Here is a 17,037-nt window from a genome sequence, read left to right as displayed (position 1 = left end):
TTAAAATGAATTATCAAATTAGGACAATGTATGTCGACTTTTTAAATTTTAAATATGGAACACACCGCGTAATTGTTGCGGCTTATTCCGCTCAAAGAAGTTTGCGCGAAGTTCACACTGACTGTTTAGAAAGTGACATGGCCGCAACATTTTTTTACTTACATAAACCTTCACAGCTGAAAGCAGTTCTAGTTTTGAAATACATTCCGGCCCTTAGGTGGGAAGTAATTTGTATGAGTTTTTCCCTCTCTATGGAGGGAAGCAGCATTTTCCAACCAATAATCACATCAAAACAACATCACTTTCCGAGTATGAGAAATGAAGAAGTGTTTTCCTTTTATTATGTTGAGTAAAACTTCTTTTAGATTGAATTTTTCAATTTTTCACAACACTTCATTTTTGTTTGTCTTAGTAATGTATGTTATAAGACCTACGATAATAAACACTTATCTAGTCGTTCCTCATAATCTATACTTCTATACTAATATATAAAGCTGCAGTGTTTGTTTGTTTGTTTGAACGCGCTAATCTCTGGTACTACTGGTCCGATTTGAATGATTCTTTCAGTGTTGGGTAGTCCATTTATCGAGGAAGGCTATAGGCTATGTTTTTTTTTTCAAAATTAGGGATCCGTAATAAAATTGCTATTTTGTAACACAAGGTGTAAGATCGAAAACCTATTTTTGCGTGCGCTGCAAAAACTATTGACAATAGAACAAAATGATGTACAGGCTATAATATAGGCAATATTTTATTACTTATAAAACTATCGCATGAATTATACTTTATATGGCAAAACAACGTTTGCCGGGTCAGCTAGTATTATTATAATTCTTAAACTTTGGCTGAAATTGTTGTCAGTCTCTTACACTCTTTGCTTCGTACACATTTTTTACAATAAAATTTTATTCATCACGAAAGTAATCTACTAAGCCTATTAAATTCTTAGATTTCATATGTATCGGTAATATAGATACCGACAGATAAGATATATAATAATAGGTCATAATAGGACTAATAAACTATAACCTTCAAAAGATTATATTTATTGCACATTTGAAATAACTGACTATAATCTTTTGCTTACTAAAGAAACCTTATGAGAGTTTGTAATTATGTGTTAAACGTTCGTCCATTTACAATGAGCCCCATATGTTATAAATGAGTCGGCAAGTTCATAATAAATATTTCACATGGTTTTAGCCATAGAATAATCGCGCAGAACGATAGTTAATACACAAATATAATTTGAAAAACAAAATTTTATGAACGATGCGGGATTCGAACCCACGACCTCCGGCGTTCCGTGCCGGTGCTCTAACCAACTGAGCTAATCGTTCGAGTTCTCTCGTTACAAAATTCTGTTTGGTTTGTTCAACTTTCAGCCAAATAATGTTGCAAGTGAATAGACATTTCCCTAGATCGGTAAATTGTAAGAAATACTAGATTATCTATACTAATATTATAAAGAGGAAAGATTTGTTTGATTGTTTGTTTGTTTGTATGCATTGACTAGGCTCCGAAACTACTGAACCGATTTGAAAAATTCATTCACTGTTGGAAAGGTACACTAACCTCGGGTGATATAGGCTATATTATATTTTTTTTTAAATTAGGGATCCTTACTAAAACTCCAATAATGTAACCCGGGGTGTAAAAAAAATTACCTAAAAAAAAACATATAATTGGCTCTGCAGAACACATAATTATTTACAAAAAGTGTTGCAACAGCGTATTATGTTATGAGTGTTCTTTTATTTTTTCTTTTGTCCTGTTGAAGTTCCGGGGTATCAGCTAGTATGTAATAAAGAAAGATGAAATGTTTTAGCGGAAATGATCTTGATTTGATCAAAGAATAAATTATATGAATAATATTATTTAATTAAATTTCCATTTAGAAATGTGATTGTTCGTTCTCCTTCTCACAGAGGCGCCATCTTCTGGCGTCAAGCATCAGTTTGCAAACACTCTGTGTTTCAGTTTGTAGACCGAAGCTCGAGAAATTTTCTAGGATTGCGATGCATTGTCACTAACCATCACGTGAGCTTCTCGTCTCATTATTTTTTCTAATAAAAAAGCTTATACGGCCGTGTCCACCACGGAATAGAAAAAACTTTACCAGTGGGAGGCTCCTTTGCACAGGATGCCGGCTACCAGATTGATTATGGGTACCACAAAAGCGCCTATTTCTGCAGTGAAGCAATAATGTGTAAGCATTACTGTGTTTCGGTCTGAAGGGCGCCGTAGCTAGTGAAATTACTGGGCAAATGAGACGTAACATCTTCTGTCTCAAGGTGACGAGTGCAGTTGTAGTGCTGCTAAGAATTTTTGGGTTTTTCAATAATTCTGAGCGGCACTGCATTGTAATGGGCAGGGCGTATCGATTACCATTAGCTGAACGTCCTGCTCGTCTCTTCCCCTATATTAACAGAAAAAGAAACTAGGTCCACATACAAGGAATGACCGCTGACGAAAGCTATATATTTACAATATACAGCATAGTAATCCTTTAGGGCTCCCTTCTCTTTCACACTTATTCTTTTTCTTTCGTTTGAAGGCTTTATTTCACGGCCGTGCTTAATAAAAGGCATAAAAGGCATTTATTTTCTCAAAATTGATTCCTTTAGAATTCTTTTTCATGTCATTTCTTATACTACTACCGCTTCGGAAACAAATGGCGCTCTGAGAGAGAAGAAGCGGCGCAAGAAACTCTCCCAGCATTCTTTTTTTTGCGCTCTTTTCAATAAAAATATACAATATTGTACAGTCGCTATAAAATAATCACAATCTAGTACCAGGCTGTCCGATCATTTAGATATTCAGCAGTGGAGTAATAGGATTTACGACAGAGCCATTTTTTTATAAAACATTTAAATTTATTTATAGATAATGCCTGAACAGTGGCTGGGACTTATTGTAGAAGTGTATACATTTACCCTTAAAGCTATTATGTATCTTATGAAGCCTACTAGAATTAGTTACAAGCAATCCCTTATTTCTAGTGTTATAATAATGAAAATCACTATTAAGAGCAAATTAATATTAGAAAAAATTAATAGTATATGAACTCTGCGTAAGAAGAATATAAATAAACGATCTCCTGCCGTGTATATCTTTGCGAGTGTTTTATAATACCACATTCGAACTTCATAATAACCACTTTAAATCAACTCATTTTAAATTAACTTTATAACTGAAAGTATTTCAGTTTATGGTATTTTTATGATGTAAACATTTCTTATTACAATGAATATGATTTAAATTAATATAAACCATAAGACAATATTATATCGACCTGCAGCTAGCAAAACAAAATTACTTTTTTTAATGTAAAATTTTAATTTGTTTTACCATATATAATTTGTAAATGGAATTTCGATAATGGCGTATATCTGGTTACCTTTCTCTTTTACTCTTTAGCACTACTGCTATCAGTCTTATTACACATAATATACATTTTAGCGCACCAATGCAACAATAAAAATTATAATAATTATCAGTTTTAGCTTTGATCCAAACGTCGGTAGCATTAATTTTTTCGGCATTTACAGTTTATACTAAGTTCATATAGTGGTCTCGTGTTTTGTCGCTTATAAAAATGCTAAATATTATAAAAACTATAAATTTCCTGCAAAAAGACTTAATCCTACTTAGATCCGTGAAATACTCTTCTGCAGTTACCTTCAACAAGTAAGACAATATTATTATTACAATTTTTAAAGTGATAACCCTCACTTCTAGGATTTAATACACAAATAAAATTTGAAAAACAACATTTTATGAACGATGCTCAGTTGGTTAGAAGACCGGCACGTAACGCCGGAGGTCGTGGGTTCCAGTCCCGCATCGTTCATAAAATATTGTTTTTCAAATTTTATTTGTGTATTATTATTACGTTGTATGATCGAAATAAAAATATTAACGTCTTAACGTGAGGTTGAAAAGAAATTTTGAAAGTTTTTTTTTTGTTTTAGATTGTCAACCTCCATTTTATGTACATTAAATTATTCTACATCAAACAATCGAGATACAGTGGATGCCGGGGAAATAGAGCGACTGAACCGGCTGGAATGGTGGGACTCAAACAGTGCATGCCGAATTTTGCAGAGTTTTAACCCGCTTAGGTATAAACCTCAATCTTGTTACCGTTATAGAATCCCGGCAGTACAACCTCGTAGAATAGGTGATTGAAAAAATATTTAAATTAATTATAATTTCCAAATCGTTAAATAATACAAGTTTAACTCCAAAATCTGCCGATATCATTACTTTTTTTACATTTTTGTTTTATTTTTTTGTTATAATAGTACGACGACCCCTATCGCCCAGTGCCTACTGAGCTCCTGGGTTCGAATCCCGGTAGGTGCAAACATATATAAAAGGCATAAAAGGCATTTATTTTCTCAAAATTGGTTCCTTTAGAATTCTTTTTGATGTCATTTCTTATACTACTAGATACTACTACCGCTTCGGAAACAAATGGCGCTCTGAGAGAGAAGAAGCGGCGCAAGAAACTCTCCCAGCATTCTTTTTTTTGCGCTCTTTTCAATAAAAATATACAATATTGTACAGTCATTTCTATCGCTATAAAATAATCACAATCTAGTCCCAGGCTGTCCGATCATTTAGATATTCAGCAGTGGAGTAATAGGATTTACGACAGAGCCATTTTTTTATAAAACATTTAAATTTATTTATAGATAATGCCTGAACAGTGGCTGGGACTTTATTGTAGAAGTGTATACATTTACCCTTAAAGCTATTATGTATCTTATGAAGCCTACTAGAATTAGTTACAAGCAATCCCATATTTCTAGTGTTATATATTATTATGAATATGAATGTTTATTTCCGAGTCATGGATGTTTATAAGTATTTATGTATGTTTAAGTATATATATTGTTTTACATATTATATCGTTGTCTTGTACCCATAGGCTATGCCTAGTTTGTGGGGAAGATAGTATGTGTAAGAGTGTGTCAATATTTGTCAATATTATTATTATTTATTTAGGCAGACAAACAAACAATAATAAATTATGATATTGACAACATTTTATATTGTACTTTACTAATAGATTGTCAGCATGTTTTTTACATAGGTAACAAAATTTATACATCTGAATATAGCAACAATATATATTATCTATACTAATATATAAAGCTGCAGTGTTTGTTTGTTTGTTTGTTTGTTTGTTTGAACGCGCTAATTTCTGGTACTACTGGTCCGATTTGAATGATTCTTTCAGTGTTGGGTAGTCCATTTATCGAGGAAGGCTATAGGCTATGTTGTTTTTTTCAAAATTAGGGATCCGTTATAAAATTGCTATTTTGTAACACAAGGTGTAAAATCGAAAACCTATTTTTGCGTGCGCTGCAAAAACTATTGACAATAGAACAAAATGATGTACAGGCTATAATATAGGCAATATTTTATTACTTATAAAACTATCGCGTGAATTATACTTTATATGGCAAAACAACGTTTGCCGGGTCAGCTAGTATAGCAATAAAAATGATAACAAAATGTATTATATGAGTACATTGAACTAGTTCCAAATAATATGCACATTGACTGTAATGTTAATTAGTTATATGATTTTATATTGTCGATACGTTTGTTCGCGACAGTAGGTAAGCCATGCACTGTTTAACTTTTTATACGCTTTATATTAGCTTCACTTGTATGTTTGTAACTGACTCCTTTAGACGCGATTTATTCCCACTTTAAATGGCCAGATTTCATTCCAACTTTGTAGATTTATCGAGGGCCGATGACAATACACTAATTTGAGAAGATTATTCCATTATTAAATTTGCAAACTAAGATTTTTGTCAATTTATATAATTGTTATCTATAATCGATAGGGCAGGAATTGATGTTAAAGCACTTAATTGTTTTAAAAATACGCTTTTATAGAAAATTTTACTAAAAAATGAAAAATGAATAATAGTTTAAAAAAAGCTAAAAAAACGCTTTATATAAAATTAATTATAAACAGAAAACAAATTTTAATAAATTTAAATTGAAAATAGTGTAAAAAAAATATATTTTATTGTAAAAAAAAGCATGGGGTGCATTTTAAGTTATTATTAAAATAATAATTCTTCTACACCCCACGCTTTTTAAGATATTATTAAAATAATAATTCTTCTACGCTTTTTTTACAATTAAATATTTTATTTTACACTATTTTCAATTTGAATTTATTAAAATTATTTTTCTATTTTTTAGTTGAATTTTATAGAAGACTTTTTTTTTGTTTTTTTTAACTATTATTTATTATATTCCCGATATTGCTACGAGGACGTTTAATCACACGTAACCTTGCTTGCGTCTAGTCGCAACTAGATTGGGCTGATAATCTTTATATCCCTTTAACCTCATAGATAGTATAGTGATAATAATAACAGTGATCACTTAACACCAGGTGACGCGAAATCGTTTGTCCTCCTTTTCCATAAAACAAATAAAACCTTAAACATCGCAAAAGTATTTGGTTACCAAGATTCTCAAGTTTGTAATGAACTATATATTTTATGGAATACGAGAAATCCGCATAGGGTTCACGGACACCCATACGTAAGACCAGAGTGATCACGAGATATTATAATATGTTGTGGTTTATTATTTATTTATTTATTTATATCTTATTAATCATTTACAGAAAGAGTCTTAAAAGCTAACATAGTCCCGCAAAACTGTTTGGACAGTTTGTCTGCAGGATCAAGTCTCTTGTAATACATTAATGCTTATTAGAACATTAATTTTATACAAGTGTAATTAACAAATATTGATAAAAAATATAATAAAAAATCTAATTTTAATTTTAAGGCAGTGTTGACAATAAATATTTCTTAAGTTTAGTTTTAAATTTTCTTTTACTGGTTTCTAGTCGGATGTCCTCAGGCAAGCTGTTTAATAGATAAGGTAGGCGTTTTTTCAAAGTCCTATCTCCGTAGTAGTTATTGATTCTAGGAACCTCGAACTTACCAGCGGACATCAACCGAGTTTCGTGGTTGTGCATAATTGGGTTATGTTCTTGATTGCCATGATTGTTAATGGGTAATCATTTTTACAATTATTTTTAACTTTTTTGGTGACGAGAAATTTTAAAAATCGCATTTGAAGTGAAAAATCGCATTCCTCATATAGGCTATTTATGTTCACAAAAATAGCCTATACGAGGAATTGCAGGGGAAATTATTATAATGTATTTCTATATGTTTCGATGATTGTCGGAGACTGTTTTAAGTCAGTTACGATATCGACGTATGACAATTCGTGTTAAGGTTGTCTAATACTTCACCCTATCCTAAACATTTCAGGATACACTACCGTCCTCAGATACCTCAGATTAGTTAGGATTATTAGTTAGTTCTGTAAGGATTCAGAAATAACTACTCAAAATAATAATAATTAATCTTTATTAGAGGCATAAAATCCCATGTAATAAATACACTTATCCTTGCACTGTAGTCCAGTAATGGAAAGTTTTATATCGACATTTTTTTCGGAAGTTTAAATTCTCGATAATATTTCAGTTTTTATGTAGAATAAGGATACAGAGTCAAAAAATCGAAAATTAGCTTGCAGGGGTTGTAAAAACAATAAAAACTACCCCCGACTCATCTTTTTCGCGATTTTCTTCGAAATTATAATTTTTAGCGAAAAAACATTCAAACAAAATCGATAGATAATAAAAAAATCTACAAATTTGTCTATTATCACTTTCCTCGTAAATGCAATAGAAAAAGAGATATTTGCATCTAAAACTTTGGGACTCGGAATAATAATTCATTTCTGTCACTTCTATTATGCATAAACTGTCTCTGTTACTCCTACAGCAGTTGAATTGGGCTGATGCGCGGACATGCTGCGCGTTGATCGGACTGTTTTGGGCATTGTACATTTGTGTATATTTTTACACTCTATTGTTGACTATAGCCACGTTTTTTTTTATAATATTGCTGATATCGTGTTTTTATTCTTGTTTATGAACTCCAAAAATTATTGTAATAACGCAGTCAAGTAATTATATATTTCGTATACGTACTTGTAAGTTATTTATTTCATTATTGAAGTGTGTGAATTGAAACATAAAATGGAAACTGAGGATCATTTTGATTTATTTTGTAGATTTTTTTTTAATAAAAAAATTTAAGTTTTAATATTCATACATCAAACATTTTTTTTTTGAGAAAATCGTGATTTTTACATAATAAAATCATGATTATTTAAGTAGAGCATGTTATTACTGATATTATAAACTAAATTAAACTAAATTATCACCAGAAGCTGAATGTTAATAATACGTCTACTTATTAATTTATTTTTTACATAAATTTCTTATCAGATAAACAAAACAAGGATATGATCTATTCTATTAAAATACATAGAATTTTTTTTATAATAAAAGAAGAAATAAAAATGTTACATAGCCTTCCATTTGAGTCTACTTCATTCTTTAAAAAATCAAAAACTGTTGAAATCAAGTTCGGTACCATCAATATCTTCTAGTTCTTCTTCGGAATCATCATTAAATAACATTTCACGGGTCTTCAGGTATCTTCTCTCTCGTTGTAATCGTTCGCGCTTCCAAAACTCATCATTTTTTTTTATGGAATAGGAGGACAAACGAGCGTACGGGTCACCTGGTGTTAAGTGATCACCGCCGCCCACACTCTCCTGCAACACCAGAGGAATCACAAGAGCGTTGCCGGCCTTTAAGGAAGGTGTACGCGCTTTTCTTGAAGGAACCCATGTCGTATCGTCCCGGAAACACCGCACAAGGAAGCTCATTCCACAGCTTCGTGGTACGAGGAAGAAAGCTCCTTGAAAACCGCACTGTGGAGGACCGCCACACATCCAGATGGTGGGGATGATATCGTAACTTGTGGCGTGTCGTGCGAAGAAGAAATTCGGCGGCAGGAATCAGGTTGAACAGCTCTTCGGAACACTCCCCGTGATAAATGCGGTAGAAGACACACAATGAAGCGACGTCTCTACGCAACGCCAAGTGATCCAGCCGTTCACAGAGTACTGGGTCCCCGACAATTCGAGCTGCTCTGCGTTGCACGCGGTCAAATGGATCGAGCTGATACTGGGGTGCGCCAGACCAGAGATGACAGCAATACTCCATGTGAGGCCGGACCTGCGCTTTGTAGAGCGCTAGAATGTGGGCCGGCTTGAAGTATTGCCGTGCTCTATTTATGACGCCCAGTTTCTTTGAAGCCAGTTTGGCTTTGCCCTCCAGATGGCCACGGAATTGGCAATTGCTCGAGATTTCGAGACCCAGTATTCCGATACTAGGCGAGGCTTTAAGGGAAGTGTTCTCGAAGAGCGGTGATACGGCAAATGGGGTTTTTTTAGTGGTAAACGCGCAAACTTGAGTCTTCTGGGGGTTAAATTGGACAAGGTTCAACTTACCCCATTCCGCGACCTTCTCGAGAGAGGACTCGATAGAAGACACAAGTATCTCCCGGCACTGGTCGACGTTTTCCCGAGAGAAACCTGCATGGCCCGTGTATACGGCATCACCAGTGCTGTCGTCTGCATAGCAATGCATGTTGGCGGTGTCCAACATATCATTGATATGCAGAAGAAACAGCGTGGGAGATAGCACACAGCCTTGGGGCACTCCAGCGTTCACGGGCTTGGGATTCGAGCAATAACCGTCGATAATGACCTGTATGCTGCGCCCAGTGAGGAAGCTGGAGGTCCACTTGCATAAGCTCTCGGGAAGCCCAAATGATGGAAGTTTTGCGAGGAGCGCCTTGTGCCGTACACGATCAAAGGCCTTCGCTATATCCAGACCAACTGCCAGGCCTTCCCCCTTGCTTTCAATAGCCGCCGCCCATCTATGTGTTAGGTATACCAGAAGATCGCCAGTCGACCGACCATGGCGAAAGCCGTACTGCCGGTCGTTGATCAACTGGTGACCCTCAAGGTATACCAAGAGCTGGCGTTTAATTATGCTCTCCATAATTTTGGAGAGTAGGGAGGTAATAGCAATAGGCCTGTAGTTTGCCGGATCCGAACTGTCTCCTTTTTTTGGGATCGGATGGACAAGGGCTGACTTCCATGAATCAGGGACTACGCCTTTTGAATAAGAGTGCCGGAATAAACGCGTTAGCACCGGCGTCAACTCAGGGGCACACGTTCTAAGCACGATTGGAGAAATGCCATCCGGCCCGCTCGGCTTCCTGACGTCCAACGAAAACAGAGCTCGCCTAACAGTTTTCTGTCGGAACTGTACTTCAGGCATGGAGCTCTGACACCGCGGGATGGTCGGCGGTGTTTTTCCGTTGTCGGCAAGAGTCGAGTTGGAGGCAAAAAGACTGCACAGGAGATCGGCTTTCTCTTTTGCCGTATGGGCCAGGGTGTCATTCCTCATGTGCAACGGTGGCATGGACGGCTGGTTGAAGTTACCAAGAGCAGCTTTCGACAACGACCAGAACTTGCGTGTTCCGGTCGGGTAACTGGAAAGCTGCTCGCCAATTTTGACGACGTGCTTCGATTTCGCACGGGCGATTTGCCGCTTAAAAAATCTGGAGGCACGGTTATATTTCCTCTTCAGACCTTTGCAGTTCGGATCCTTTGAGCCCAGCGCCGCAACCCAAGTTCGATACGCCTGTTTTTTGCAGTCAGATGCTGCTTTAACTGACGCATCGAACCAGGGCTGTGATCTGCCACCGATCGGTACTACAGAGCTTGGTATAAAAATATCCATGCCCTGCAGTATCACATCGGCTACTGCAACGGCGCAGGCACTGGGATCATCCGAAAGGAAACAAACCCTGCCCCAAGGGTAGGATGCAAAAAAGGAACGCATCCTATCCCAATCTGCTGACTTGTAGTGCCAAACGCGGTGGGTCGCTGGTGGTCTGCGACGTTGGCGTCGGATAGGCACTACACTCCTGACCAGGCAATGGTCGGACGTTCCGAGAGAGGCGTCGACAGAGACCTGGTAACCATCGGGATGTGTAGTCAGCAGAAGATCTAATAAGGACGGCATGTGGCTATCCACATCCGGGAGCCGCGTCGGCGACTCAACCAATTGGGACAGACCATACGCCAATGCAAAATTATGCACAGATCGCCCTGCGTAGTCTGTGGTACGTGATCCAAGCCATTCGGCATTGTGCCCGTTGAAATCACCCAAGACTACGATTTCAGCGGAGGGGATCTGAGCAAGCACATCATCAAATGCCGCTTGAACGCAGCCCATGAGGTGATCCGTTTCTGCGTTACCACTATGGGACCTGTAGACACACGCATAGATGCGGACGCGGTCCTCTAAATCTACGCGGAGCCAGAGAGTAGACAGGCCCCTACCCTCAAAATTGCCGAGACGGCGACAGCAGATATCCTCCCTAACGTACACACATACCCCGGCATGAGGCATGAAATTATGCTCAATTTTGTACCCGGGGTACGTTAAATATGACGTATCGCTAGGTCGAGATATCTGCGTCTCCGTAAGGAAACACAAGGCCGGCTGCGCCGTCTCAAGGTGGTGGTGGACGGCGTTTAAGTTGGAGTGAATTCCCCGGATGTTACAAAAGTCCACATTAAGCGTGGAGCGGGGTGCCGTGGTGTTGCTGCCCTGTTTGTCCTGTGACATACGCGGTACTGTGCCCTCCCCAGAATACGAGGGGCAGCCCGAGCGCGAATGCTCGGGGAGGGATTCTCCGGCTCTACAAGAGCCGATACCCTCCTGGGGTAATTTCTTTTTTAGGACCGCTCTCATATTTTGTTGGGGGGGGGGGGGAAAGGACGGGGGGGGAATGGCCTCCGGTCCTCGACACTAACCTATGCGAAACATAGCGGCACTAGGCCGCTACTTCACGCCGGTATTCTGTGCGAGTGTGGTAAGTAACCCGGACGAGTCTGGCCCGAATGTGCTGACGTCATAAGACAGCAGCGTGACTCTCCCACTTTCAAAAAGCCCGTAGTCGCCTCTTACGATACCCTTGGACCTGGGACTACCCTATTCTTTTTACGCCCCGGGGCAGCACAGGGCTCTCATCATTATCTGAACTGAATTCATTATCGCTGTGGTAATCAAAATTATCTTCATTTTCATTTGGATTATCGTTTGCAGTTGCGTAATAGATAGAAAACTACCGTTACTTGTTGTTTTACGGCCGTTCCCAATATACTATCTACAAATAGAGATAAATTACTACCTTCTACTATCAGTAATTAGCTGTCAATAATCTGAAGGTGTTCATATATACCCGATAAGTCATTCTTATCGCCTTATATTGGGACTCATGAATTGAAATTTCTATCGCTGGTAAGTTATACGTCGTCCCATTAAGAGGCAGCGTGTACGGATAAGGTGAGTTACCGTCGATAAGTTTATTGGGACAGAAAAGTCAATGACAGTTACGATTTTTATCTCAAGTAAGAGATAGACTGAATATTGGGAACGGCCGTTAGGTATTTTAGCAGTATTAGTTAATGATCTTTTCGACGTATTTTCTGTAACACTTAAGTCAAAGGGCGTCCACTGTCCACCTTTTCATTTTCACTCCATGTTTTTATGATAGCTTTCGATTCGCCAATACCCGTCCGCCGCCAGGTTTGCTTTGGAAGGCCACATTTACATTTTTTATAGGGATTCCAGTCTACGGTTGACATCGGTATATAGTTGGAGTCATTTGGAACAACGTGTAATATGCAGATCGCTCATGCCTTCATGGCAGCGTTCCTTTGGGATCTCATATGTGGCCGATCATTGAAAATTTTATTGGGCCAGAACATACCGAGGATTTTGCGAAGCTATCACAGGCTTATTTATTTAACACCGCGTCCAGAATTTAACTATTGTGTTCGCCACTCATATTACTATAATTCGTCGTCAAGCCCTGCCGCATTTACCGCAGTATCTTCGTGACGTGAATGTTACAAACAACACCTGCGAGCAGGGTGTAGTTGCCAAGGATGGTGTTACGCTTATGCATATCATTCGCGTTTCGATTCTTGAATGCCTTAATCAGTGCTTTGAAATAGTTTAAGCCTGTTGAGTTGCTCCACCGTAACGATTCTTGTTGACATTGGTTCCTTTGGGTGTGGCGAATGGCACTCTTAGGCAGTTCACAAATAGATTCTGGACCATATTGGACTGCTTTGGATCCTGCTCTTGCCAGCTCATCGGCCATTTCATTGCCATACCGCCACGCTCTGGGACCCATCTGAGAATCGTTCTATTCTCCATGCCTAATGTGTAGGCAGTCAATACAGTTTTTGACTAATTTTCTTCGTCTAAAGCTAACACTGCTGCCTGACTCTCAGAGTGAATGTATACGTTTTGGTTGAAGTAGCCTTTTTGGTTATTGGTTGGAAAACTCCCCAGGTTTGTGCTGGGTTTCTGGGGAAACCTGGGGCGCTTTCCATAGACCCCACAGCCAACTTCATTTTCCATTTTGGACCCGTCGGTGAACCATAAAAGGCACTCGTCCTTCTTCTCATTCTTCAATTTAACTCTTAGCGTTAAAGTCTGCTGTTATAAACGTGTCGAAGCTATGCAAAGGTTGCTCGTGTTAATCTTCACGACTAAGCTATTATTAAGTTTATAAACAGTTGAAACAGGTTTGACACACTGCCGAGCCAGCAGACTTATTATTTTTTAATATATTACAGAGTCCAGTTCGTCAGAGATGCACTTTCTGAAGATACTAAAGGTAAAGAGTCATTGGAAGCCTTCGCTGATAAAAAACTGCTTGAAGTTGGTTGTGGAGGTGGAATTTTTTCTGAGGTTATTATGATTACTTAATAATTTAATACCGAATATATTTTACATCATCATCGCTTCAGTCGGAAGACGTCCACTGCTGGACAAAGGTCGCTATGACGATCGTTCCTGCACTGCCCTCATCCAACCTATTCCGATCTTGACCAGTACGTCTTCCGGTAATATTTTACATAAATGATGTTAGTCATTAATGTAAAATATTTTAATATTTTATATTACTTGAGGAGAAAACAATGGCAAAAATTACAGTTTTTCATTTGGTAAGATTTCATACAAAAAAAAAATAAATATTAACATAACCAGACAATTATTATTATACAAAAGCCGCTCTAAATATTGTTATATGTATTGTTACCTTCACATGACACGCCACAAACTAAGATATAATCCTCACCACCTGTCTGTCATTCCTCTACAGTTTGGTTTTCAAGGAACTTTCTTCCACTTTATTAAATAAAAGTGTGTATGTACTTATGTATGCACGCAAGAAGTTATACTTCTCTGTAAAAAATCATCATTAAATTATTTCTATACAACTAGAGAGATATTATTTTTTTATTTTAAAACTTGAACCTAAATTTAATACTGGTCTATTGATTGTGGTTCAGTAGACATATGAGTTACAAGAGGCTTGGTAGCTGAAGTATGGTACAAATGGTCTAGTTGACCAGCTAACGTCAGGGTATTGATATTGCGTGACGGTGTGCGCGCAAATCGTAAATATTCTCTCTGATTATTTTTTCTAAATATTTTTAGGCATTAGCCGAAGCTGGGGCTAATATAACAGGAATTGATCCAAGCCAGGAAACAATTGATGTGGCACAAGAACACAGCGATTCAAATCCAGATATCGCGCACAACAAACCAACGTATATTTGTACAACCATTGAGGCAAGTTATCTGGTCTTAGGCCCGGTATCCACTAAAGCGGAGAGGAGACGAGAGGAGATAAACCTCGAAGCTGTCCAGTGTGTGCGAGCTCGAAATCAATGAAGTGATGTCTTCGAAACGAAGACGTCATCCCGTCCTACAAGCATCTCGCATGCTCGACGTGGCACAAAATTCTATAGAATAAAAAAAACTACGTTAAAAAAACCGACTTTAAAAACTGGAAAGTATCAAATAACGAAAAATTTAATTTAATACACCTCTTTTGCAAACCTTTACCTTTAATATTAATAAAATACTATTATTTATATGTGCTACCTATTGATAGGTTTTAATTCGGTGCCATATATAATCAATCGGAATGAAAACTCCTAAAAAAGCCGTACACAAAAAACACTTATATCATCAACGTGGACAAAAATTTTCATAAAATGAAAACTACTGGGCCTAACTATGTTAAATTTTTATGGGACCAAATGGCATCTATTTCGCATCCAAAAAGTACGTAAATCGGATCATAAATCTCAGAGTAATTTGTGTACCACGGACGAGTAAAAAAAGGACTCCGTGTCACCTTACATAACAGTGAAGCACCAAAACAAGCCGGTAAACGAGTAAATACATTGCCCCACGCACATACATACACTAATACAAGCCGATTGACCGCCATTATGAGATTTGCCATCGTCTGACAGATGAGTTTGCGTCGCAATAAAATATTTTAAAAATGCCGTCGTGCGTTGTGAGTAAGTATAGAAACGATACTATAAAAGTATTTGTGGCCATATATGATTATTTAAGGGAGAAAAAGTTGTGTAAATGGTATCCCCCGTAACCGCACACACTCTAGCATAAAGGTGCTTCACTTGCTAATATCACGGCGCGGAGTCCTTCTTTTTTTACTCGTCCGTGCTGTGAACATACATAAAAAAATGCCGATCGAATTGAGAACCTCATTTCTGAAGTCGGTTAAAAATGAGACATCTCTCTCATCTCCGCTTGATCCATTTCCGAAGCTAAGCGGAGGGTGGTTGTGGAAATAACGAAGTCAGTTATCAAAATACATCTCATCTCATCGCTTTGGTGGATACCGGGCCTTAGAGTCAAATCCTTCACGCCACAATTTCTATGTGTTTTCTATTTTTTATGATAAAATAAAATAGTATATTTATATCGTCATTCGAACATAAACTTTGTAACTAAAACAACTGGATATTAATGTTATTTTAATCGATTTTCTTTCTTTTAATGTTTTTTCGATTTGTAGATTGAAAAATGAGCTAGTTTTTTGTATGTTACATCAGAACCTTTTTTTTTAAGTATATTTCAACTTGTTAACATCAGGCCCAAAAGTCCCATTCTCCTTTGGATATTTTCAATAGTTCGTTTGAATACTACTACATTAGTAGTTAAGTGAAGTTAATAGAATAAAACAGGCCATAGAATGCCACCGAGCTTCTAATGGTAAATATTTCATAGGGATAATAGTAGGTAGTAGTAGTAATTATATACCTATGGAGGTACATAGTAACAATTTTATTATAATATTATATTTCAACTAGCTGACCCAGCAAACGTTGTATTGCCGATATTAAAATCGCGATACAAAAGTAACTGATGATCGTAGATGGGTGAAAATTTAAAGTTGTATGTATTTTTTAATGTTGACTAATAATCAAATAAATTTAAAAGAAATGTCAGAGAATATTAAAAAAAAAATCGTGTGGACCACCCTTAACATTTAGGGGTATGAAAAAATAGATGTTGGCCGATTCTCAGACCTACTCAATATGCTCACAAAATTTCATGAAAATCGGTCAAGCCGTTTCGGAGGAGTACAGGAACGAACATTGACTTTTAGGGGTGCCATATCCAAAGGGTAAAAACGGAATCCTATTACTAAGACACCGTCTGTCTGTCCGTCTGTCAACGGACTGTATCTCATGAACCGTGATAGTAAGACAATTGACAATTGACAATTTTCACAGAAAATGTATTTCTATTGCCGCTATAGCAACTAATACCAAAAAGTCAGAATAAAATAAATAATGAAGGGGGTTGTTATAAATTCAGCGGGTCTTCAAATCTCAATGGAGAGTGTTGAACCTGCTTTGTTGTTAAATTATCCTGCCTCTTCTTTTCAGTCATCATTCCATTTTCACTCTGCTTTTATTTGATATTTCTGGTAACTCTTCTAACACCACCAATAATACATTCATCATCAATTCGTTGAATAGTTTAAAGATTCATTCATTTCTCAAGAAAAAGAAATTTGTATCACTTATGATCGATAATAAGCTATGTTATTAGTTCTAAGTCAATGCCGATGTCGTCTTTCTCAGCACCATATTGTCGAACATGTTTGACAAATTAATATATATTTCAGG

The 17,037-nt window shown here is 37.2% G+C and overlaps 1 long non-coding RNA gene across 1 annotated transcript; it reads left to right on the top strand.

Moving 5' to 3' along the window:
* The first annotated feature begins 3,454 nt into the window (after window positions 1–3,454).
* On the top strand, window positions 3,455–14,652 carry LOC126975360 (uncharacterized). The gene is made up of 4 exons (XR_007731694.1): window positions 3,455–3,690; window positions 3,975–4,124; window positions 13,651–13,765; window positions 14,519–14,652. It is a non-coding gene; the product is annotated as an uncharacterized LOC126975360 (long non-coding RNA).
* Window positions 14,653–17,037: the final 2,385 nt, after the last annotated feature.

The sequence above is a fragment of the Leptidea sinapis genome, chromosome 35 (genome assembly GCF_905404315.1).
Source record: "Leptidea sinapis chromosome 35, ilLepSina1.1, whole genome shotgun sequence".
NCBI classification, from domain to species: Eukaryota; Metazoa; Arthropoda; class Insecta; order Lepidoptera; family Pieridae; genus Leptidea; species Leptidea sinapis.
Note: the sequence above shows the minus strand (reverse complement) of the source record. Positions and strands in the feature narration are given on the sequence as shown.